This window comes from Pristiophorus japonicus, unplaced genomic scaffold (assembly GCF_044704955.1).
Source record: "Pristiophorus japonicus isolate sPriJap1 unplaced genomic scaffold, sPriJap1.hap1 HAP1_SCAFFOLD_30, whole genome shotgun sequence".
NCBI classification, from domain to species: Eukaryota; Metazoa; Chordata; class Chondrichthyes; family Pristiophoridae; genus Pristiophorus; species Pristiophorus japonicus.
The window spans coordinates 13,829,270-13,853,995 of record NW_027252779.1 but is presented as its reverse complement, the minus strand read 5'-3'; the positions used below and the strand labels follow the sequence as shown (position 1 = coordinate 13,853,995).

Below are 24,726 nucleotides of genomic sequence, written 5' to 3'. Positions count from 1 at the left end.
TGCAGCGCGCCAGTTGCAGGAAAACTGCAGAGAGCAGCGTCAACCCTTATACATGGCCTTTTTCTATCTTACAAAGGCCTTTGACACTGTCAACCGTGAGGGTATTTGGAGCGTCCTCCTCCGTTTCGGATGGCCCCAAAAGCTGGTCAACATCTTTCGCTTGCTTCACGATAACATGAAAGCCGTGCTCCTTACCAATGGATCAATTACAGCCGCAATCCACGACCGCACCGGGGTCAAACAGGGCTATGTAATCGCTCCAAACCTCTTTTCAATCTTCCTCGCCGCCATGCTCCACCTCTCAATCAACAAGCTCCCCGCTGGAGAAGAATTAAACGACAGAACCCATGGGAAGCTGGTTAACAGACGCTGCGTCCAGATCAGGTCCAAGATCACCCCAAGCTCTGTTATTCAACTGCAGTATGTGGACGATGTCTGTTACTGTGCACATTCAGAGGCTAAACTCCAGGATATAGTCAATGTATTCACTGAGGCATATTAAAACATGAGCCTGACGGTTAACATCCGTGAGACAAAGGTCCTTCACCAGCCTGTCATTGCCACACAGCACAGCCCTCCAATCGTCAAGATCCATGGCGCGGCACTGGACAAAGTGGACAATTTCCTACATCTCGGGAGTCTCTTATCAACAAAGGCAGACATTGATGTGGCGATTCAGCGTCGCCTTCAGTGCAACAGCGCAGCCTTCGGCTGTCTGCGGAAAAAGAGTGTTTGAAGACCAGGACCTCAAATCTAACATTAATCTCATGGTCAACAGGGCTGCAGTAATAACCGCCCTTCTGTATGGGGCAGAGGTATGGACGATGTACAGAAGGCACCTCAAACCGCTGGAGATATTTCACCAACGATGACTCCGCAAGATCCTGCAAAGATCCTGGGAGGACAGGCGCACCAACGTCAGTGTCCACGAGCAGGCTAACTTCCCCAGTATTGAAGCACTGACCACACTCGGTCAGCTTCACTGGGCAGGACACATAGTATGCCTGTCAGATATAAGTCTCCCGATTCTAATGCTTTATACCGAGCTCCTTCATGGTAAACGGGCCAAAATACGACAGTGGAAACGTTATAATGACACCCTCCAAGACTCGCTGGTAAAGTGCGACTGCACCACTGACACTTGGGAGACGCTGGCCGGAGACTGCCCGAGGTGGAGAAAGTCCATCCGGGATTGAGCTTTTCGAATCTCAACGCAAAAGAGCATGAAGAGGCCAAGTGCAGGCAGCGCAAGGAGCGCTTGGCAGACCAGCCCCACCGAACCCTTCCCTCGACGAATGTCTGTCCCACCTGTAACAGGGTCTGTGGCTCTCGTATCGGACTGTTCAGCCATCAAAGAGCTCAGTTTTGGAATGGAAGCAAGTCCTCCTCGATTACGAGGGACTGGCTTTGATTGATTGATTGAGATCAATCTGAGACATTGCGCTATTACTGCCACATCGCAGCTCATTTCTTCAACAAGGTCTGGACAGGTCTGATTAGTACTTAGATAGGAGATCTAATTCGAGGTATATTAGGCTTGGAGGTTGTCACTGCATTCATTCAGCGTTCCATTTGCTGTTCGTACCTGCGCTTTCAACAAGTCTCTCTCGCTCTCGCTCTCCAGGGACAGGTCTGATTTGTACATAGCAATGTTGGCTCGGGTTAATAGTTTGTATGTGTGTTAGCGAGAGATGGCTCGAAGAGAGATAGAAAATTAGATGGTAAGGCAGGTAAAAGGAAATGTAAGAAGTACAAATGCTTCCAAGCTGCTTGATCGCCAACAGCTGTTTGATAGCGTTAATGTATCAGCTGACAGAAAGCTATAAACAGCTGTCTGTGTCTCTTTCAGTAAAAAGAGAGCCAACGGTTACATATGTACGGCCACACTACTCTGAAAAATCCTGATCTTATCAGATCTCGAATACAATACAGAGTCGGGCCTGGTTAGTAATTAGAAGGGAGACCGCCTGGGAATACGAGGTGCAGTAGGCATTTTCTTCCACCACAGGCCGCTCATGGTTCTGCACACAAACTGCCGTTAATCCATCAACAACCTTTTTGCTGCTCTTTCTTTCTCAGTTTCCTTACACCATTTCTTTTCTGCACCTTCTACTGCTGCAATATAAATGCAAGGGTGTCGACGCAGCGGGCGAAGGAATGCAGAAGAACAAAATAAGATAGCAAAAAGCCACATGCTGGCGGAGGGGCACCAGGACGCAGCAGCAGAGATGAGAGACAAGGTGCATCGGAACTCGGAGGGACAAATAGGTACAGAACAAAGAATAATGTAGGAAGAGAGGCAATTCAATGCAGGAAAAAAGCAAAGCGAATTAACATGCTACTTGAATGCATGTGTGTTACAAACTAGATTGACGAGTTGCAGGTGTCACTTGCACATGGGGATCTGAAATGTGGCTCGAACAGAGATCTGGCTTAAAAATGGAAAGGATTGGAAATTAAACAATCGTAGCGATTTGGAGGCGGTGGAAGTTTTTTTGGGGTGAGCTCAGATTTGGGGGTTGGCAGGTTTGCGGGAGAGCGATTTAAGGGGGTGAGAGATTTCGAGGTTGGCGAGCGTGAGATTTGCGAGTGAATGAATGAGTGATTTGGGGGTGAGTGAGGGAATGGTGAAAGTCAGGTACTTTTGCAGCTTGAGGCAAGGCAATGATGGGGGTAGGGATTTGTACGTTTTTTTGTATGAGAGGAGAGCAGCAAGAGGTGTGGGTGGCGTAAGGAAAATGGTGCAATGAAAATTGAGTGCTGATTACTTGTGTGAATGCATGGAATGAGAAAATGAAATGAAGTTCAGCTGTATGTCCATTTAAGTAAAGAGATAGCCAGCGTGCTGATGCCAACGTCCACACTAGTCTGGAAACGCCTGATCTCGAAAACTAAGCAGAATCAGACGTGCTGAGTAGTTGGATGGGAGACGGCATGTGAATATCAGATGCAGTCGGCTATTGCTACCACCACAAACCGCACATGGTTCTGCATGCACACTGACCGTAATCCATGAGCAACCGTTCTGCTGCTCTCTCTCTCTCATATATCTTTCGTGCAATTTCTTCTGCTGCAATACAAATGCAAGGGGGTCGACGCAGAACAGCAAAATAACATAGCAAAAAACCACATGGGGGGCGGAGGGGCAACTGAGAGGAGACACAAGGTGAATCGAAACCTGGGAGGGATAAATAGCAACAGAACAAAGAATAGTGCAGGAAGAGCAGCAATTAAATGCAGGAAAAAAGCAAAGGGAACTCGCATGCTGTTAGAATGCATGCGTGTTAATGTGATGAATGTTACAAATCAGATCGGCGTGTTGCAGGCGTCACTTGTCACATGGGGTTATAAAATGTGGCTCTAACTGAGACCTGGATTAAAAATGGGTAGGATTTGAAATTAAACAATCTTGGATATTTGGGTCGGTGCAACCTTTTCTAAGCGGGAGGAGAAATATGGGCAAGGGGAGATTTGTGGGGAGAGCGATTTGATCTGTTGAGCGATTTCAAGTTTGCCGAGCGTGAGATTTGGGGTTGAGTGAGTGAGTGATTGGGGGGTGAGCGAAGGATTGTTGAAAGTCAGGTAGTTTTGAAGCTTGAGGCAAGGCAATGAAGGAGGTAGGGCTTGGAGTTTGTTTGTGTGGGAGGCAGAGCAGCAAGGGGTTGGGGTGGCGGAAGGAAAATGCTGAAATGAAAATTAAGTGCTGATTACTTGTATGAATGCATAGAATGAGAAAAATAAATGAAGTACAGCCATACTTCCGTTTAAGTAAATAGAAAGCCAGTGTTGTGATACATATGGCCACACTAGTCAGAAACGCCCGATGTTGTCTGATCTTAGAAACTAAGCAGATTCATAACTTGGTGGGTACTTGAATGGGAAAGCACCTGTTAAGACCAGATGCAGAAGGCTTCTGCTGCCGCCGAGGTCCGCTCATGGATCTGCACACACACTGCCGTTAATCCATCAACACACTCTTTGCTACTCTCTCTCTCACTTTCCTTTCCCCATTTCCTTCTTGCACATTCTCCTGCTGCTGCACAAATGCAAGCGTGTCGACGTAGGGGCGAAAGAACGCAGAACAAAAATATGATCGTAAAAACCATACGCTTGTGAAGGGGCACCAGTACGCAGCAGCAGAGAGGAAAGACCAGGTGCTAAAAAAACTGGGAGGGATAAACAGCAACAGAAGAAAGAATAGTGTAGGAAGAGCAGCATTTCAATGCAGGCAAAAAACAAAGCCATCTGGCAAAGTGCTGGAAGCATGTGGGTTAATGTGAGGAGTGTTACAAATCAGATTGATGAGTTGCAGGCGCCACTTGCCACATGAGGTTTTGAAATGTGGCTATGCCAGAGATCTGGCTTAAAAATGGGTAGGATTGGAAACTAAACAATCCTTGCGATTTGGGGGCGGTGGAAGCTTTTTTGGGGGAGGAGACATTTGGGGAAGGGGAGATGTTGGGGGAGAGCGATTTGAGGGGGTGAGAGATTTCGAGGTTGGCGAGTTTGAGATGTGGAGGTGAGTGTGTGAGTCATATGAGGGTGAGTGAGCGAATGGTGAAAGTCAAGTAATTTTGAAGCTTGATGCAAGTCGATGAAGGGGGTAGGGCTTGTACCTTGTTTGTGTGGGGGCAGAGCAGCAGGAGGTGGGTGTGGCGGAAGGAAAATGGTGAAAGGAAAGTTGAGTGCTGATTACTTGTATGAATGCTTAGAAATGAAGAGCAGCCGTATGTCCGTTTAAGTAACGAGAAAGCACATGTGCTAATGGCTATGGCCACACTAATCTGAAAACGCCCGATCTCATCTGAATTCGGAACCTACGCAGAGTCAGGCCTGATTAGTATTTGGATTGGAGACCGCCTGGGAACGCCAGATTCAGTAGGCTTTTGATGCGACCACAGTCTCTCTGTCGGCAGCCTGAATCCTTCACCAAATGAATTTCAGATTGAAATCGTCTTTAACATCGCTTCTCGCCGCCAAATGTGATGCATTCACAGAGCCCAAGCACACACAGCTTTCTAACGTGGCAGGCAGCTCTGGGCATTCTCTGGAACCTTCTGGTCCTGTTTAATTAAGGGATCAAGGGGTATGGATAGAAAGCAGGAAAGCGGTACTGAGGTGAACGATCAGCCATGATCTTATTGAATGGTGGTGCAGACTCGAAGGGCCGAATGACCCATTCCTGCACCGATTTTCTATGTTTCTATGTATTGCTCGGTTAAGTTGTTGCTCTGTTTTTTGGAAGCTTGTGTGCGGACCCTCTTGACTTTCGATGGCAGCAGGACAAGAAGCTACAAATCTTAGCATAATAAAGGAAGCGGGTGAGAGAGAACTGAAATGCAGGAGGGAAAAGTAAAAAGCTTGTTGATTGGTTGACGGCAGTGTGAATGTTGGGAGCAGCCTGTGGTGGCACCGAATGTGAACAGTATCTGGTATTCCAAATCGGTGTCCCTTCCAAGTACTAAGCAGTCATTACTCTGCTTCGCATTCGAGGTCAGACTTTTTCGGACACGTATGGCCGCACGTATCTAATAGTTGGTTCTCTCTTTAAATAAAGAGCCACAGACAGCTGCTTATTGCTTTCTGTCAGCTCAAACAACAAAAATGGATTTGTACTTCTTACCTTTCCTTTTCCCCGTCTTCCCACCTTCTTTTCTCTCTCACTTCCCTCCTTCTCTCGCGAACACACAAACAAACTATAAGCCCGAGCCACCAATGCTAATTACAAATCAGGCCTGTGCCTAGTGGAGAGAGAGAGAGCGGAACGTAGAGAGAGAGAGCGAGAGACAGAGAGAGAGAAAGAGAGAGAGAGAAAGAGAGAGAGAGAGAGAGAAAGAGCAAGAGCGAGAAAGAGACGGAGAGCGATAGCGAAAGCGACAGAAAGACAGAGAGAGTTGTAGAAAGCAAGCGAACGAACAGCAAATGGATTGCTGAATCAAGGCAGCGACAACCTCGACTAATAGAAAAAGCCTAGCACACGTGATATTAAGACTCCGACCAAGAACTAATCAGAATTGTCCCTACTTTGTTGCAAAAAAGAGCTACGATGTGGTAGTTATAGCGCAATGTCTGAGTTTGATCTAAGATGTTTTGGATAACAACGATTACTTGTTTGGGTGTGTTGTTTTGATCGGTTATTTTGATGCATTGTTTTTTGTTTCGTTTTGTGTGGAACCCCTTGAATTTCTATGGCAGCAGGAGAATGAGCAGCAAAGATTTGGAAAAATAAAGGGAAAGGGTTAAACAGAAACTGAATTTCGGAGCGAGAAGCGAACAGTTTGTTGATTGGTTGAGGACACTCTGAATGTGGCGAGTAATCTGTGGTGCTACCAAATGTCTACAACACCTGGTATTCCCTGTCCATCACCCTTCCAAATACTAACCAGGCATTATTCTACTTCAACATCCAAGATTAGAGGAGATTGGAGATTTTCAGACTAGTATGGCTGTAGTTATAGAACAGCTGGCTCTCTCTTTACTTAAAGAGCCACAGACAGCTCCTTACTGCTTTCTGTCAGCTGAATGCTATCAAACAGGTCAGAAGCATTTGTACTTCTTACATTTCCTTATACATGCCTTACACCTTGTTTTATTCTCTGTTCACGCCATCTCTGGCTAACACACTCGAACTAAAAACCCGAGCCACCATTGCTAAGTACAAGTCAACCCTCTGCCTATTAGAGAGAGCGAGAGTGTGAGCGACAGCGAGCGAGAGAAATAGCGAAAGAGAGTGCGAGAGAGAGAGTTGTAGAAAGAAATGCATGATCGAAAAGCAAATGGAGTGCTGAATAAAGGCAGCGACAACCTCGACTAATATGAAAAGCCTCGTACAACTGGTATTAAGACATCAATCCAAGTATTAACCAGACCTGCCCCTACTTTGTTGCAGAATTGAGCTACGATGTGTTAGTTATAGCGCAACGTCTGAATTTTATCTAGGATGCATTGGATGATAAGGAGTTATAGGTTTGGGTGTGGTGTTTTGCTCTGTTATTTTGTTGCTGTGTTTTTTGCTTGGATATGCATGAACGCCCTTGACTTTCTATGGCAGCAGGAAAATAAGCAGCAACGATTTGGAAAATATAGAAAAATAGAAACATAGAAAATAGGCGCAGGAGTAGGCCATTCGGTCCTTCGCGCCTTAACCACCATTCAATAAGATAATGGCTGATCACTCCCTCTGTACGCCTTTGCTGCTTTATCCCCATACCCCTTGATCCACTTAGCCATAGGCGTCATATCTAACTCCCTCTTGAATAGATCCAATGAACTGGCATCAACAACTCTCGGCGACAGGGAATTCCACAGATTAACAACTCTCTGAGTGAAGACGTTTTCTTATCTCTGACATAAATGGCCTACCCCTTGTCATAAGGCTATGTCCCCTGGTTCTGGACTTCCACAACATCGGGAACATTCTTCCCGCATCTAACCTGTCCAGTGCAGTCAGAATCTTATAGATTTCTACGAAATCCCCTCTCATCCTTCGAACCTCCAGTGAATAAAATCCCAGTTGATCCAGTCTCTCTCATATGACATCCCTGGAATCAGTCTGCTGAACCTTCGATGCACTCCCTCATTAGCAAGAACGTCCTTCCTCAGATTAGGAGATCAAAACTGAGCACAATATTGCAGGTGATGCCTCACTAAGGCCCTGTATAAGTGCAGTAAGACCTCCTTGCTCCTATACTCAAATCCCCCTGCTATGAAGGCCAACATACCATTTGCCTTTTTCACTGCTTGCTGTACCTGCATGCCAGCTTTCAATGAATGATGAACCATGACACCCAGCTTTCGTTGCACATCCCCTTTTAAAATCTGCCTCCATTCAGATAATATTCTGCCTTCGTGTTTTTGGCCCCAAAATGGATAACCTCACATTTATCCAAATTATACTACATGTGCATTGGATTTGGCCAATCACCTAAACTGTCCAAGTCACCCTGCTGCCTCTTAGTGTCCTCCTCATAGCTCACACTGCCACCTAGTTTAGTATCATCTGCAAACGTGGAGATATTACACTTAATTCCTTCATCTAAATCGTTAATAATATTGTAAAGAGCTGAGGTCCCAGCACTGAGCCTGCGGCACTCCACTAGTCACTGCCTGACATTCTCAAAAGGACCCTTTTGTCCCGACACTCGACTTCCTGTCTGCCAACCAGATCTCTATCCACGTCAGTACATTACCGTAATGCAATTCGCTTTAATTTTGCACACTAATGTCTTGTGCGGGACCTTGTCAAATGTCCAAATACACCACATTCACTGGTTCTACCTTGTCCACTCTGCTAGTTACGTGTTCAAAAAATTACAGCAGATTCGTCAAGCCTGATTGCCCTTTCATAAATACATGCTGAGATTGAACGATCCTGTCACTACTTTCCAAATGCGCTGCTGTTTCATCCTTAATTATTGATTCCAACAGTTCCCCCCCTACTGATGTGAGGTTAACCGGTCTATAATTACCCGTTTTCTCTCTGCCTCCTTTTTTAAAAAGTGGTGTTACATTAGCTACCCTCCAGTCTATAGGAACTGATCCTGATTCGATGGACTGTTGGAAAATAATCACCAATGCCACTTCCTTAAGTACTCTGGGATGAAGATTATCAGGCCCCGGGGATTTATCGGCCTTCAATCCCATCAATTTACCTAACACAATTTCCTGCCTGATAAAGATATCCTGCAGTTCCTCCTTCTCCCGAGACACATTGTCCCCTAGTACATTCAAAAGGTTACTTGTGTCTTCCCTCGAGCAGATTGGTCTGCCATTTCTATGTTCCGCATTATAAATTCAGCAGAATCCGTCTGCAAGTGACTTACGTTTGTCTTCACTAATCTTTTTCACTTCACATATTTATAGAAGCTTTAGCAGTCAGTTTTTATGATCCCTTCAAGATTCCTCTCTTAATCTATTTTCCCCCTCTTAATCAAACCCTTAGTCCTCATCTGTTGAATTCTAAACCACACGCAGTCCTCAGGTTGTAGCTTTTTCTAGCCAAATTATATGCCTCTTCGTTGGGTTTACCATTATTCTGAATTTCCATTGTTAGCCACGGTTGAGCCACCTTCACCATTTTGTTCACTCCAGATAGAGATGTTAAATTGCTGAAGTTCATCCATGCGACCTTTAAATGTTACCATTGCTTACCACCTGCAACCCTTTATGTATCCTTTGCCAGTCTATTCTCGCCAAATCACGCTTCATAACATCGAAGTTACCTTTCCTTAAGTTCAGGACCATAGTTTCTAAATTAACTGTGTCACTCTCCATCTTCATAAACAATTCCAGCATATTACGGTCAGTCTTCCCCAAGGGGACTCGCACAACAAGATTGCTAATGAGTCCCTTCTCATTACACCTCACCCAGTCTAGGATGGTCAGCTCTCTAGTTGATTCCTCGTCAGTTTGGTGTAGAAAACAATCCCAAATACACTCCAGGATATCTTCCTCCACCGCATTGCAACCTTTTTGTGTTAGCACAATCAATATGTAGATTAAAGTCGCTCATGATAACTGTTTTACATTTATTGCACACATCTCTTTTTTCTTATTTGATGCTGTCCCCGTTCTCACTACTACTGTTTGGTGATCTATACTCAATTCCCACTAGCGTTTTCTGCCCTTTGCTGTTCCGCAGCTCCACCCATACCTATTCCAAATCATTCAGGTTAATGTCCCTCCTTACTATTGCATTAATTTCCTCTTTAATCAGCAATGACACACCGCCTCCTTTTCCTCTCTGCCTATTTTTCCTAAAAGTTGAATACCCCTGGATGTTGAGTTCCCAACCTTGGTCACCCTGGAACCATGCCTCCATGATGCCAATTACATCATATCCGATAACTGCTGTCTGCGCAGTTAATTCGTCCAAAGTTTTCCGAATAATCCTCGCATTGAGGCACAGAGCCTTCAGGCTTGTCTTTTTAACACAATTTGTCCCTTCAGAATTTTGCTGTAATTTTGACCTTTTTGTTTTTTGCCGTGAAATAAAGGGAGAGGGTGAGAGAGAAATTAAATGCAGGAGGGCGAACCGAAAAGCTTGTTGATTGGTTGACGGTAGTGTGAATGTTGCGAGCAGCCTGTGGTTGCAGCAAATGCCTACTGCACCTGGCATTCCCAGGCGGTCTCCAATCCAAATACTAATCAGGCCTGACTCTGCGTAGGTTCCGAGATCAGATGAGATCGGGCGTTTTCAGACTAGTGTGGCCATCGGCATCAGCACATAGGCTTTCTCTTTACTTAAACGGACATACGGCTGTTCTTCATTTCTTTTTCTCATTCTATACATTCAAACAAGGAGTCAGCACTCAACTTACATTTCACCATTTTCCTTCCGCCACACCCTCCTCTTGCTGCTCTGCCTCCAACGCAAACAAACTACAAGCCCTATCCCCTTCATTGCCATGCCTCAAGCTTCAAAACTACCTGACTTTCACCATTCCCTCCCTCACCCCCAAATCTTTCACTTACCCACACCGAAATCTCATGCTCGCCAACGTCGAATCGCTCTTCCCCAAAATCTCCCCATCCCCAAATCTGAACTCACCCCAAAAAAGCTTCCAACGCAACCAAATCGCCAGCATTGTTTCAATTGCAATCCTACCCATTTTTAAGCCATGACTTTCTTGTAGCCACATTTCAGGACCCCATGTGGCAAGTGACGTTGCAACTCGTCAATCTGATTTTGTAACAATCCTCACATTAACACACATGCATTCCACCAGCCTGCTGGTTGCCTTTGCTTTTTTCCTGCAACGAATTGTACTATTCTTTGTTCTGTTGCTGTTTGTCGCTCCCAGTTTTCGATGCACCTTGTCTTGGCTCTCTGCTGCTGCATCCTGGTGCCCCTCCGCCGGCGTGTGGATTTTTGCTGCTACCGTTTGATGTTCTGCCTTCTTTCACACCCTGCGTCGACCCCCTAGCAGCAGGAGAATGTGCAGAAAAGAAATGGTGAAAGGAAAGTGAGAGAGAAAGCAGCAAAAAGGTTTTTGATGGATTAACGGCAGTGTGTTTGCAGAAACAAGAGCGGCCTGTGGCGCCAACGAAAGCTTCCTGCACCTGCTATTCCCACGCGCTCTCCCATCCAAATACTAACCAGGCCTGACTTTGCTCAGTTTCTAAGATCAAAGTTTTCAGACTAATCTGGCCACAGTCATCAAGACGTTTGCTTTTTCATTACTTAAAATAATATGCGGCTGTTCTTCATTTCTTTTTCTCATTCTATGCATTCATAAAGTAATCATGACTCAATTTAAGGCGAGGGTGAGAGAGAAATAGAATGAAGGGGTGAGAAGCTAACTGTGTGTTTATTGGTTGAAGCCAGTGTGAATATTGTGAGCAGACTGTAGTGGCAGTAAAAGTCTACAGCACCTGGTATTCACTGTCGGTCTCAGTTCCAAATAGTTACCAGTTGTTAGGCTGCCTCGCCTCCGAGAATAGACTTTTTCAGACTGGCATGGCCGCAGTGATATAGCAGCTGCTTCTCACTTTCCTCAAAGAGCGACACACAGCAACTGGTTGATTTCTGTCAGCTCAAACATGAATGCTATCAAACATCTGAATAGAAACAATGAAACATAGAAATATAGAAAATAGGTGCAGGAGGAGGCCATTCGGCCCTTCGAGCCTGCACCACCATTCAATAAGAGCATGGATGATCATTCAGTCAGTACCCTTTCCTGCCTTCTCTACATACCCCTTTATCCCTTTAGCCGTAAGTGTCATATCTAACTCCCTCTTGACTATATCCAATGAATTGGCTGCAACAACTCTCTGATGCAATGAATGACACAGGTTAACACTGTCTTAGTGAAGACGTTTCTCTATAATCTCAGTCCGAATCGTTATCCTTAGAAGATGTCCCCTGCTTCAGGACTTCACCAACATCGGGAGCATTGTTCCTGCATCCAACCTGTCCAGTCCCGTCAGTTTTTTCTATTTTTCTGTGAGATGCCCTGTCATCCTTCTAAACTGCAGTGAATACAAGCACAGTCGATCCAGTCTCTCCTCCTCTGTCAGTCCTGACATCCCGGGAATCAGTCTGGTGAACCTGCGCTGCACTCCCTCAATAGCAAAAAGGTCCTTTCTCAGGCTGGGAGACCAAAACAGAACACAATATTCCAATTGAGGCCTCACTAAGGCCCTGTACAACTGCAGTAAGTTCTCGCAGCTCCTATACTCAAATCCCTCAGCAATGAACGCCAACATACCACTTGTCTTCTTCACCGCCTGCATGCCAACTTGCAATGGCTGATGAACCATGTCACCCAGGTCTTGCTGCACCTATGCTTTTCCTAATATGCCGCCATTCAGATAACATTCTGCCTTCGGGTTTTTACCATCAAAGTGGATAATCTCACATGTATCCACATTATACTGCAACTGCCAAGCGTTTGCCCATTCACCAAACCGGTCCAATTCATCCTGCAGCCTTTTAGCGTCATCCTCACAGCTCGCACTGCCATCCAGCTAAGTGTCATTTTCAAACCTGGAGATATTACACTCAATTCCATCATCCAAAATCATAAATGTATATTTTAAATAGTCGGGGTCCCAGCATCGAGCCCTGCAGTACCGCACTGGTCACGACCTGCCAATCTGAAATAGGACCCGTTAATCCCAAAACTCTCCTTCCTGCCTGCAAACCAGCTCTCTATCCACGTCAATACATTAACCACAATAACATGTGCTTTAATTTTGCACATCGATCTCTTGTGTGGGACCCTGTCAAAAATTTTTGAAAGTCCAAATACACCGCATCCTCTGGTTCTCCCTTGTCCACTCTACCAGTTCCATCCTCAAAAATTTCGAGAAGATTTGTGAAGCAGGATTTCCCTTCCATGAATCCATGCTGACGTGGACCGATCCCATCATTTCTTTCCAAATGTGCTGCTGTTTAATACTTAATAATTGATTCCAATATTTTCCCCTCTACTGATTTCAGGCTGAACGGTCTATATTTACCCGTTTTCTCTCAACCTCTTTCTTAAAAGTGGTCAATTATATCTTCAAAAGGGAGTTGGATATGGATCTGAAGGGAACAAAATCCACGTCGGCGGGCAAATGACAGGAGACTGAGTCTAGTTGATAGCTGGCATGGGTTCGACTGCCGAATGGTCTTCTTCCGTGCTGTAACCATTTCATTATACTGTGATTATATCAGTTAGTGGCACATTTAATAGTGTGGATGGAAGCAGAATATTCCAAACGGACGTGGATTGTGTCCGCACAACTTGAGGCATCCGATTCAGAAGATTCCGGTGCGCGAAAATTCGGGATTAATGAATTTAAAAGCATATTTCTTGTTTTGTGATGTTTCGGGCGGAGAAATGTGTGGGAAAGGAATTTTCTGCTGGAAAGGACTCAGCATTTAATCTTATTTGTGGCAGTTGGGGTCACATTTGTTGTCGATGTACTTCTTCCAGAATGTATATATTCGTTGCTGTTTCAAATTAACATTCCCTTGCTCGACAGTCTATCTCACTGTTTCCCCAGCCCCAACTACATGTTACCATCAATGTACATGATGAAGCAGACCACTAAAGCACAGTATCTAAACTGGTTTATGGTTTAAGTGGTAAATTCCAGAGCACAAGCAAATCATTCAATTAACGACTTTCCTTCAGTTAAAATTTCTATAGTTTTGCAAATGAAAATCATCAGTTAATTAATTAAGTTTTCCCTGAGCTGCTGCAGTCATATGGTGAAGGTGCTCACACAATACTGATACTGAAGGAATTTCACGATTTTAAACCAGTGACAATGAAGGAACGACGCTATATTTGAAGGGTGTGGTAGCACAGTGCTTATGATGCTTGACTAGTAATCCAGATACATGGACGAATGAACCAGAGTAATCCCATAATCTGGGAAATTTTAATTAAATTAAATAAACAAATCAGGAATAAAACGCAATATCAGTAATGGTAACCATGAAACTACTAGAGTCGTAACAAAACCCGATCTGGTTCATTAACGGCCGTTTGGGATGGATATGTACTGCCTTTTCTATCGATATGTAAAGAGAAAAAGGTTAGTAAAGACAAACGTAGGTCCCCTGCAGTCAGAATCAGGGGAAGTCATAACGGGCAACAAAGAAATGGCGGACCAATTAAACAAGTACTTTGGTTCGGTATTCACTAAGGAGGATACAAACAACCTTCCGGATATAAAAGGGGTATGAGGGTCTAGTAAGGAGGAGGTACTGAGGGAAATCCTTATTAGTCGGGAAATTGTGTTCGGGAAATTGATGGGATTGAAGGCCTATAAATCAACAGGGCCTGATTGACTGCATCCCAGAGTATTAAGGAGGTGGCCTTAGAAATAGTGGATGCATTGACAGTCATTTCCAACATTCAATTGACTCTGGATCAGTTCCTATGGAGTGGGGGGTAGCCAATGCAACCCCACTTTTTAAAAAGGAGGGAGAGAGATAACAGGGAATTATAGACTGGTCAGCCTGACATCGGTGGTGGGTAAATGATGGAATCAATTATTAAGGATATCATAGCAGTGCATTTGGAAAGCGGTGACATGATAGGTCCAAGTCAGCAATGATATGAGAAATGGAAACCATACATGACAAATCTTCTGGAATTTTTTGAGGATGTTTCCAGTAGAGTGAGCAAGGGAGAACCAGTTTATGTGGTATATTTGGACTTTCAGAAGGCTTTCAACAATGTCCCACACAAGATATTAATGTGCAAAGTGAAAGCACATGGGATTTGGAGTAGTGTGCTGTCATGGATTGAGAACTGGTTGTCAGACAGGAAGCAAAGAGTAGGAGTAAATGGGGACTTTTCAGAATGGCAGTCAGTGACTAGTGGGGTACTGCAACGTTCTGTGCTGGGGCCCCAGCTATTTAGAATTGAACATTAATGATTTAGACGAGGGGATTAAATGTAATATTTCCGAATTTGCAGATGACACTAAGTTGGGTGGCAGTGTGAGCTGCGAGGAGGATGCTGTGAGGCTGCAGAGCGACTTGGATAGGTAAGCTAAGTGGGCAAATGCATGGCAGATGAAGTATAATGTGGATAAATGTGATGTTATCCACTTTGGTGGTAAAAACAGAGAGACAGACTATTATCTGAATGGTGACAGATTAGGAAAAGGGGAGGTGCGAAGAGACCTGGCTGTCATGGTACATCAGTCATTGAATGGTTGGCATGCAGGTACAGCAGGCGGTTAAGAAAGCAAATGGCATGTTGGCCTTCATAGCGATGTGATTTGAGTACAGGGGCAGGGAGGTGTTGCTACAGTTGTACAGGGTCTTGGTGAGGCCACACCTGGAGTATTGTGTACAGTTTTGGTTTCCTAACCTGAGGAAAGACATTCGTCCTATTGAGGGAGTGAAGCGAAGGTTCACCAGACTGATTCCCGGGGAGGCGGGACTGACCTATCAAGAAAGATTGGATCAACTGGGCTTGTATTCACTGGAGTTCAGAATAATGAGAGGGGACCTCATAGTAACGTTTAAAATTCTGACGGAGTTTGACAGTTTAGATGCATGAAGAATGTTCCCAATGTTGGGGAAGTCCAGAACCAGTGGACACAGTCTAAGGGTAAGGGGTAAGCCATTTAGGACCGAGATGAGGAGGAACTTCTTCACCCAGAGAGTGGTGCACCTGTGGAATTCTCTACCACAGAAAGTTGTTGAGGCCAATTCACTAAATATATTCAAAAAAGAGTTAGATGAAGTCCTTACTACTAGGGGGATCAAGGGGTATGGCGAGAAAGCAGGAATGGGGTACTGAAGTTACATGTTCAGCCATGAACTCGTTGAATGCCGGTGCAGGTTAGAAGGCCGAATGGCCTACTCCTGCACCTATTTTCTATGTTTCTGTATTACTATGCCTTCACCCATTCTGACCAAAATGTGACACCAGACGACAGCAATGTGATTGACTCTGAGCTGCCCTCTGTAATGGCCGATTAAACCATCCAATTGTATAAGGCGGCTCACCACCATCTTCTCAAGGGCAATTAGAGATAGGCAATGAATGCTGGTATTGCCAATGATGCCCTCATCCTAATAATGGATGAACGAAAAAGTCAATGTCTGGAAGATGTGTGACTATTAAGGGACAATTAGAGGTGGTGTTGTCCTGTGCGACAGTCCGAGCCGAATTATATCCCCCCCCCCGCCGCCCCGCCCCCTGTGCCTCATCCCCTTGATGCTAATTGTCAGAATGCAATGCAATTGCTGTATGGGGGGTGAAAAGTATTTATGCTAAAATACTAAACATAAAAAAACTAACGTTTGGCATTTTCGGGATGCAAATGCTTTACTGGACACCTGGCAATGAGTTGCGTCTTGAAGACGAGATGAGATGCTTAAAATCGAGGCATTATCGGACTGGGCACCGATGTAGGTCACCGAGCAACGCGGGGGTTGAGGGGGTCGGTGGTTGTTGGGTGAGCGAGACATGGAGTGAGTTAGGACACGGGCAGCAGAGTGCTGGATGAGACAGAAATGGTTGTAATTAATTTTAGATTTAACTCACATCTCCCCACACCTGGAACAATCTGACTCGGAAGATAATACATGACTGTGAATTGGTTTCAAGCCAAGCCTTTGAGAGGCTAAATCTTAGTCCAATTCATCACCACGCTGTGATGTTGATATCTGCCGATGTCTACAGACAAGAACGGAGATATTTCTCTCGGGCAGTGGAGCCAAACGGGTGGCATCGGATCGCGTACCTGTTACTCTCAGCACCGGATGTTTAGTTGCACTGCAGTCAATGACGGATATCTAGGCATAGGTCTTCAATTCTCAACACTATTTTTCCAGCAAAGGTGTCTGTGCAACTCTGTGAAAACACTTCTGTGTCACAGAACTAATCTCAGTAATTCTGCACCATCGACACAACCGTGGTCCCAAACTCCATCGTCTCCTTTTTTTAAAAATTCATTTCGTCTCTACCAGAGAGCCACGATTCTCATTGTATAACATGCAATGTTCTGCTAAACAGGAGGATGGAGAAATAGCCAGTATATGTACAACATGCAGTGGACAGCTAAAGAGGATGGCAGGGTCACAGCCAATAAATGTATAACATATAAAGTTCCCCTAAACAGGAGGGCGGAGAAACAGCCAGTAATTGTATAACATGCAGTGGCAGTTAAAGAGGAGGGCGGGGTCACAGCCAATAACTTTATAACATGTAATGTTCCCTTAAACAGGAGGGCGGTAGAAACAGTCAATAATTGTATAACATACAGTGGCAGCTAAAGAGTAGGGCAAAGTCACTGCCAGTAATTGTATAACAGGCAGTGAGCCCCTAAACAGGAGCGCGGAGAAACAGCCAATAGTTGTGCACCATGCAGTGAGCCACGAAACAGGAGGGCGGGAGAAACAGCCAGTAATTGTACAGCATGCTGTGAGCCCCGAAAAAGGAGGGCAGAGAAACAGCCACTAACTGTATAACTTGTAATGTTCCCCAAAACAGGAGGGCGGGAGAAAGAGCCAGTAATTGTATAACAGACAGTGGCACCTAAAGAGGAGGGCAAAGTCACGGCCAGTAATTGTACAAAAGGTAGTGAGCCCCTAAACAGGAGGCCGTAGAAAAAGCCAGTAATTGAATAACATGCAATGTTCCCCTAAACAGCAGGGCAGAGAAACAGACAGTAATTGTATAACATGCAGTGTGCCCCTAAACAGAAGTGCGGAGAAACAGCCAGTAATTGCATAACATGCAATGTTCCCCGAAACAGGAGGGCAGAGAAACAGCCAGTAATTGTATAACATGCAGTGAGCCCCTTAACAGTAGAGCAGAGAAACAGCCAGTAAATATATAACGTACAATGTTCCCCGAAAGAGGAGGGCGGGTGAAACAGCCAGCAATTGTATCACATGCAGTGAGCCCCTAAACAGGAGGGCGGAGAAACAGCCAGTAATTGTATCACATGCAATGTTCCCCTAAACAGGAGGGCGGGAGAAACAGTCAGTAATTGTATTACATGCTGTGAGCCCCTAAACAGGAGGGCGGAGAAACAGCCAGTAATTGTACAACATGCAGTGGACAGCTAACGATGAGGGCGGAGTCACAGCCAATAACTGTGTAACATGTAATGTTCCCCTAAACAGGAGGGCGGGAGAAACAGAAACACTGACACTGTCGTTTTAAAGGTAAAGGACAAGTCAGACTGGATTTTTAATGAGACAGAAACAGTAATACGGATTTTTAGACAATTCATTCATGCTTTGTATAGAGACAGGACCGGTATCACAGGCTTTTGAACGAGACAGGACCTGTCACACAGGTTTTTTTAAAGACAGGGCTAGTCACACAGGCTTTTTGCAAAGACAGTACCAGTCACAGAGGCTGTTTAACGAGCCAGGAGCAGTGACATCGGCGCTTTAAAAGAGACAAGGCACGTCTATACAATTATACAGGGCATTTGTGAGACCATACTTGGTAAACATAAGAACATAAGAAATAGGAGCAGGAGTAGGCCATACGACCCTTCGAGTCTGCTCCACCAATTAATACGATCATGGCTGATCCGATGATGGAATCATTCCACTTCCCTTCCCGCTCCCCAATACACCATATTCATTTATCGTTTAAGAAACTATCGACCACTATCTTAAATGTATTGAATGGCCCGGCTTCCACGGCTCTCTAAGGCAGCGAACTGCACAGATTTACCACCCTCTGATAAAAGTAACTCCTCCTCATCTCAGTTTTAAATGGGCGGTCCCTTATTCTAAGATGATGCCTCCTAGTTCTAGTCTCCACTATCAGTGGAAACATCCGCTCTGCATCCACCTTGTCAAGCCCCCTCATAATCTTATGCGCTTCGATAAGATCACCTCTCATTCTTCTGAATTCCAATGAGTAGAGGCCCAACCTTCTCAATCTATCCTCATAGTTCAATCCTCTCATCTCCGGAATCAACCTGGTGAACCTTTTCTGAACTGCCCCCAAAGCAATTTCATTAATATGGAAACCAAAACTGTACGCATTATTCGAGGCGTGGCATCACCAAAACCCTGTATAACTGTAGCAAGCCTTCCACGCATTTATAATCCATCCACTTTGCAATAAAGCCAAGATTTATTTGGCATTCCTCATCACTTGCTGTAGCTGCATACGAACCTTTGATGTTTCATGCACAAGTAACGCTAGATTCCGCTGCAGAACTTTGCATTTTTCTCCATTTAAATAATCACTTTCTCATTGACATTTTTCTGCCTCAACACTTTCCAACATTAGACTAAATCTGACAAATGTTTGCCCACTCACTTAGCCTGTCTATGTCCTTTGGCAATTGTTTTGTGTCCTGCTCACACGTTGTTTTTCCTCCCAACTTTATATCATCAGCATATTCGGATATTTTACACTCGGTCCTTTCTTAGAAGCCGTTAATATAGATTGTAAATAGTTGGGGTCCCAGCACTGATCCCTGCGGCACCCCACTAGTTACTGATTGCCAACCTGAGAATTAACCAATTATCCCGATTCTCTGTTTTCTGTTATTAGCCAATACCCTATCCTTGCTACTCTATTACACCCAACAATGTCAACTTTCAACTTGTGCAGTAACCATTTATTTGGAACTTTGTCAAATTCATTCTAGAAATCCAAATACACCACATCCACCGATTCTCCTTTATCCTCCATGATCGTTACATCCTCAAATAATTCCAGCAAATTAGTCAGACATAAATTCCCTTTCATAAATCCATGCTGATTCTGCCTGACCGAATTATGCTTTTACAAATGTCCACTACTGCTTGTTTAAAAATGGATTCCGACATTTTCCCAGACACAGATGTTAGGCTAACTGGTCTATAGTTCCTGCTTTTGGTCTGCATCCTGTTTTAAATAGTGGCGTTAAATTTGTTGTTTTCCAATCTACTGGGACGTCCTCAGAATCCAGGATTTTTTTCTAAATTACAACCAATGCTTATGCATTATCCCTGCCACTACTTCTCTGAAGAACCTAGGATGCAAGCCGTCAGGTCCAGGGTTTTTATCCGCCTTTATTCCTATTATCTTACTGCGTACCACCTCCTCAGTGATTGTGTTAAGTTCCTCCCACCCCTATAGCCCCTTGACTATCCACTGTTGGTATATTGTTTGTATCCTCTACCGTAAAGATTGATACAAATATTTGTTGAGAGTTTCTGCCATCACCATGTTCCCCATTACTAATTCCCCGTACTGGTCCTCTAAGGAACTCGGATTTACTTTAGCTACTCGTTACCATTTTATATACCTGAAGAAATATTTGCTATCTTTTGTTATATTTACTGCTAATTTAATTTCATCATCTATCTTCACTTTCTTATTCATTTTATTGTCATATTTGCTGAATGTTAAAAGCTTCCCAATCTTCTGTCCTCCCATTAGTTTTGGCCACTTTGCATGTCCTTGTTTTTAATTGGATACCATCCTTTATTTCTTTGGTTAGACACGGATGGCAAGCTTTTCTTTTCCACCCTTTTCTTCTCACTGGAATATATTTTTCACGAGAGTTGTGAAATATGTCCTTACATTTATGACACTATTCATCAACGGTCCTAAACTTTAATCTATTTCCCCAGTCCAATTTAGGCAACTCTGGTGCTGTGTCCTTTTCTGGTCACCTTACCTAAGTGAAGCGAAGGTTCATTAGATTGGTACCTGACATGAGGGTATTGCCCAATGTGACGAGTTTGAGCAGATTAGGCATATATTTTGTCGAGTTTGGAAGAATGAGAGATAAACTAATTGAAAAATATATAACCCGTAACGGTATTGACAGGATTAATGCTGGGCAATCTCGAACACGGGGTCACAGTCTCAGAAGAATGGCTCGGTCAATTAGGACAAAGATAAGGAGATATCTTTTCACTTAAATGGTTCTGAATCTTTGGAATTTTATATCCCACAGACATGTGGATGCTGAGTTTTTGATTATATTCCAGACGGAGTTCGATATATTTTTGGCAACGAGGACAATTATGGAATATGAGGATAGTGCCGGAAAGTGGAGTTGAGCTAGAAGATCAGCCATGATCTTGTGGAATGGCAGAGCAGGCCAGACATGACAAATGGATTACTGGCAGCACGGCCTGACCGCACTGCAATTTGTGTGTGCAGTAAGTCCTTGTAGCAGAGCAGGTCTCTAGTCGTCCTGGTTAATCATTGCCACTGGTTAAAGGCCGAGCTGTCAAGTCCGTGTGGTGGCTGATGTGCACCGGTCACCACACGTTGCAAGATTCACGCAAAGGCATCTTCCACCCCAGGAGTTCAGGACTGGAACATCGAGTGCTCCATTGAAACATCTGTGAATTCTTGCCTTCTGCTGTGGATGTAAGTCATCCTCGTTCGAGGGAGAACCTATGACGATGACTCCAGATCCTATTTCTTAACTTCTTACGCCGGACAGGCTAAAAAATCGATAGGACAAGTCACACAGACTTTTTAATGAGACAGGAAAATCACACATGCTTTTGAAAGAGACAAGACCAGTCACACGTGCGTTTAAAAGAGACAGGACGAGTTGTACCGCCGCTTTAACGAGGCTGGAACAGTCACACATGCTTTTTTAAAAAGGCAGGAGTCATCACACATGTCTTTACGGAGAATAAACTCTAAAAAAACGGGCTTCAAATTCGTCTCCTGATTTGGATCACCTCTTTCAAATCTCCTCCCAATCTTCTCTGCGCCAAGGAGAATAACCTCAGCTTCTCCAGTGTACCCATGAAACTCAATTCCCTCATCCCTGGAATAATTTTCGTAAATCTAAGGCATTCACATCATTCTTAATGAGAATAAACGCTTAAAGCAAAAGGGCGGAGAAATTCCTCTGAGGGGGCAGCACAGGACAGATATTTTTGTATCAGTAATTCAGACCATAAATTCTAGGCTCATATTGTTCTTACAGATTATTACACCATTAATGTTCATTCACAGATACCAATCTTGTCATGAATATGACACTTTAGAACCTGCTAATCTTGCATACTCCGTTTTAATATATTTAGTTGTCCATAGTATTGAGAAATATTTAATAACGTTATTAGAATTAGTATGGTGGAGGCGGAATAAATCGTGCCTTTCAAAATGTAATTAGGTAACTACTTGAAATAAAATAAATGTAGTGCTGCAGGGCAACTGCGGGTGATTGGGATTACCTGAAGTGCAACTGAATAGAGCAAGCACGGGCTCGAGGGCCGAAGTATATCAAACTATGCTGTAAGCATTCTATGATTCTCAAAATATTTACTATCCCCTCCGTGGTATTGTTCGTGTTAGTAGTAAGTATGTCAGTCCAGTTATTATTTCTATAAACCAAATTATACTGTAATATTATTCTTAAAATTAATCGTAGGATACTCTGTTTGTAATGGTACTCTGTGGTTCTAGTTGCTGCTTCTTTCTTACAACATGGGTTGTTGTTTAAAAATAGTGGAACATCTTCCCTGCTGTTTGTGTCCCTGCTAAGTATATTTACACAGTTATTAATGCTGTAAATAATGTTTATATGTGTTTCTCTCCTTGTCTGTCCCAATCCCATCCATGCTGCTGTCGGTTATCGAATTTGAACGTGATACACTGTTACCAAGATTCAAATGTTCTATATTTAATTCAGTCTAATATATTGGTCGAGAATCTTTATTGAACGGATTACAGTCTCTTTTCTGCACTCAACATGTATAACAGATCAGCATAATTTTGTCTTGGTTTAAAAGACTATTCACCTAATGATGACAGGGTATTGAACGGACACAGTAACTCGGTTTATCTCTCCACCGATACTGCCTGACATGCTGAGAAGTTCCAAAATGTTCTGTTTCCATTTCAGATTTCCAGCAACTGCAGTATTTTGCAGTTGTGTTCACCCAGTGTTCGGTATGTTTACTGACACAGATTCACAGGGAACTTTTCTAGCACAGCATAGGCACAGTTGTAAATGTCTTAAATATCCGCTAATCATTCAGTTCCAGTCAGTATCTCATTTCCCACCATCTCCAGTTCTGCATGAGTGGCATTGCTTCTGATGGCTGGAACAGGATAACAAGGATCAATTACATTGTCATAAAATCATCATCTGGCCTTATTTCAGTGCTTGTATTTCCACTTCATGTTTTGAATTTGCAATTGTATCCACTGCCCATCTCTCACAGGTTAATCGATCTCTCAGTGAGACCCAAAGTGATGTTCTGTTGGCTCCTGCTGCACTTCAAAATACACAATCCTTGCCGATTTTAACTGAAGTACTGAGGATAAACAAAGAGTTTCATATTTTCCCGTCTAATATTCTCTGCACACGTGAAAACCAACAGTTGAAAATGTACATGGATAAATCTCCTCCATTTGAGTCCAGATACTTTACAAAATCGTTTGGCGACTCTTTGCCTGTGAGATAAGACAGCTGATTTTGATGTGAATAAATGCATTTAGTGGGACATTACCTGCTCAATGATATCTACTTGTTACAATGCATGTCTATTCTTTGCAATGTAATTGGAAATTCTTCCTTTCAGTGAGCTACAATTTGTGTATTTCAACATAAATGCCGAAAACTCAACTTCAGTCAATTCTTACAGCCTAGTTATATTTATAACTGCAGTACGCTTGCATTTATTATCTTATCATTGTCACATTACATCTATATATTTGTAATTGTTGCACGCCAAGTGTGCAGTTTTGTATTTTGCTGATGCTTTCATTTTCAGTTCTAAGGATAATGAATATTCTTACCAGGAGCAGGTATCCAAGCTGGGTTTCCCCCTTCCTAACACAGTGGGACAGAAGCGAATTGCACCGCTCGACTGGTCCCGGGACTTCAAGGCTTCGTGAGAGTTTCTGGTCCTTTGCGTTCCTGGGAACTCGGGCGATACTTTTCCCTGCTGGGCTAAAGGTAGATTTATCATATAATCTCGAACTGATCAAACATCTGTTAGTTTCATGTTGTGCTTATCGTCGTTTCATTTATTGTTTCCACAATTTATTCCCTATTATTCTTAAATAAACACTGTATTCAGCTCCACGGGTAATATACTAGATTATATCATTGAATAATGGTAATGCATTGCAGACTTCACCCCAAATCGAATTAAACTGCTGCTCTTGTTCCCAGCCTGATGTATAATTTCCCTGCTTTTTTTCCCTTCCTCACAGCGAACTTAGTGATGATTGTGATCCTGTCTCGGGGAAAATACGGTCTCTCCAAATGTGCCACTCGCTACCTGGTGGCCATGGCAGCGGCCGATCTACTGGTCGTTATCCTCGACCTGATACTGAGGCACATTCCAGTCATTTATGTGCGGCAGTTTCTATTTGAGTGGTCCCTCCGCATGTGCAATATCCATGCCGTCCTGCTGTATGCAGCCACAGACTGTTCTGTCTGGTTCACAGTCACTTTCACCTTCGATCGATTTGTGGTCATTTGTTGTCAGAAGCTGAAAACTAAATATTGTACCACGAAAATGGCAGATGTTGTTCTGGGAACAGTGACTGTGCTGAGCGGGATATAGAACATTTTCTGGTATTTTATGCTGAAACGTTCGTATTTGCTTTGGAACGTCCCATGGTTTTGACTTATATCAGCGGCTGTTCTGTATTCACCCGTCTGGACAGCAATCGAGTTCATTCATCAAAGTCTCACCCCGTGTGTCCCATTTGTTCTGATTCTGCTGCTCAATGCTCTCACCATCAGACACATTTTAATGGCTAGCAGAGTCCGCAGGAAACTCCTGGATCCCAGCCGTGGGGAGAGGCC

General features: G+C 43.9%; 1 pseudogene; it reads right to left on the bottom strand.

The window, feature by feature from the left end:
* Positions 1 to 10,098: 10,098 nt before the first annotated feature.
* Positions 10,099 to 10,217, bottom strand: LOC139248915 (5S ribosomal RNA; annotated as a pseudogene).
* Positions 10,218 to 24,726: the final 14,509 nt, after the last annotated feature.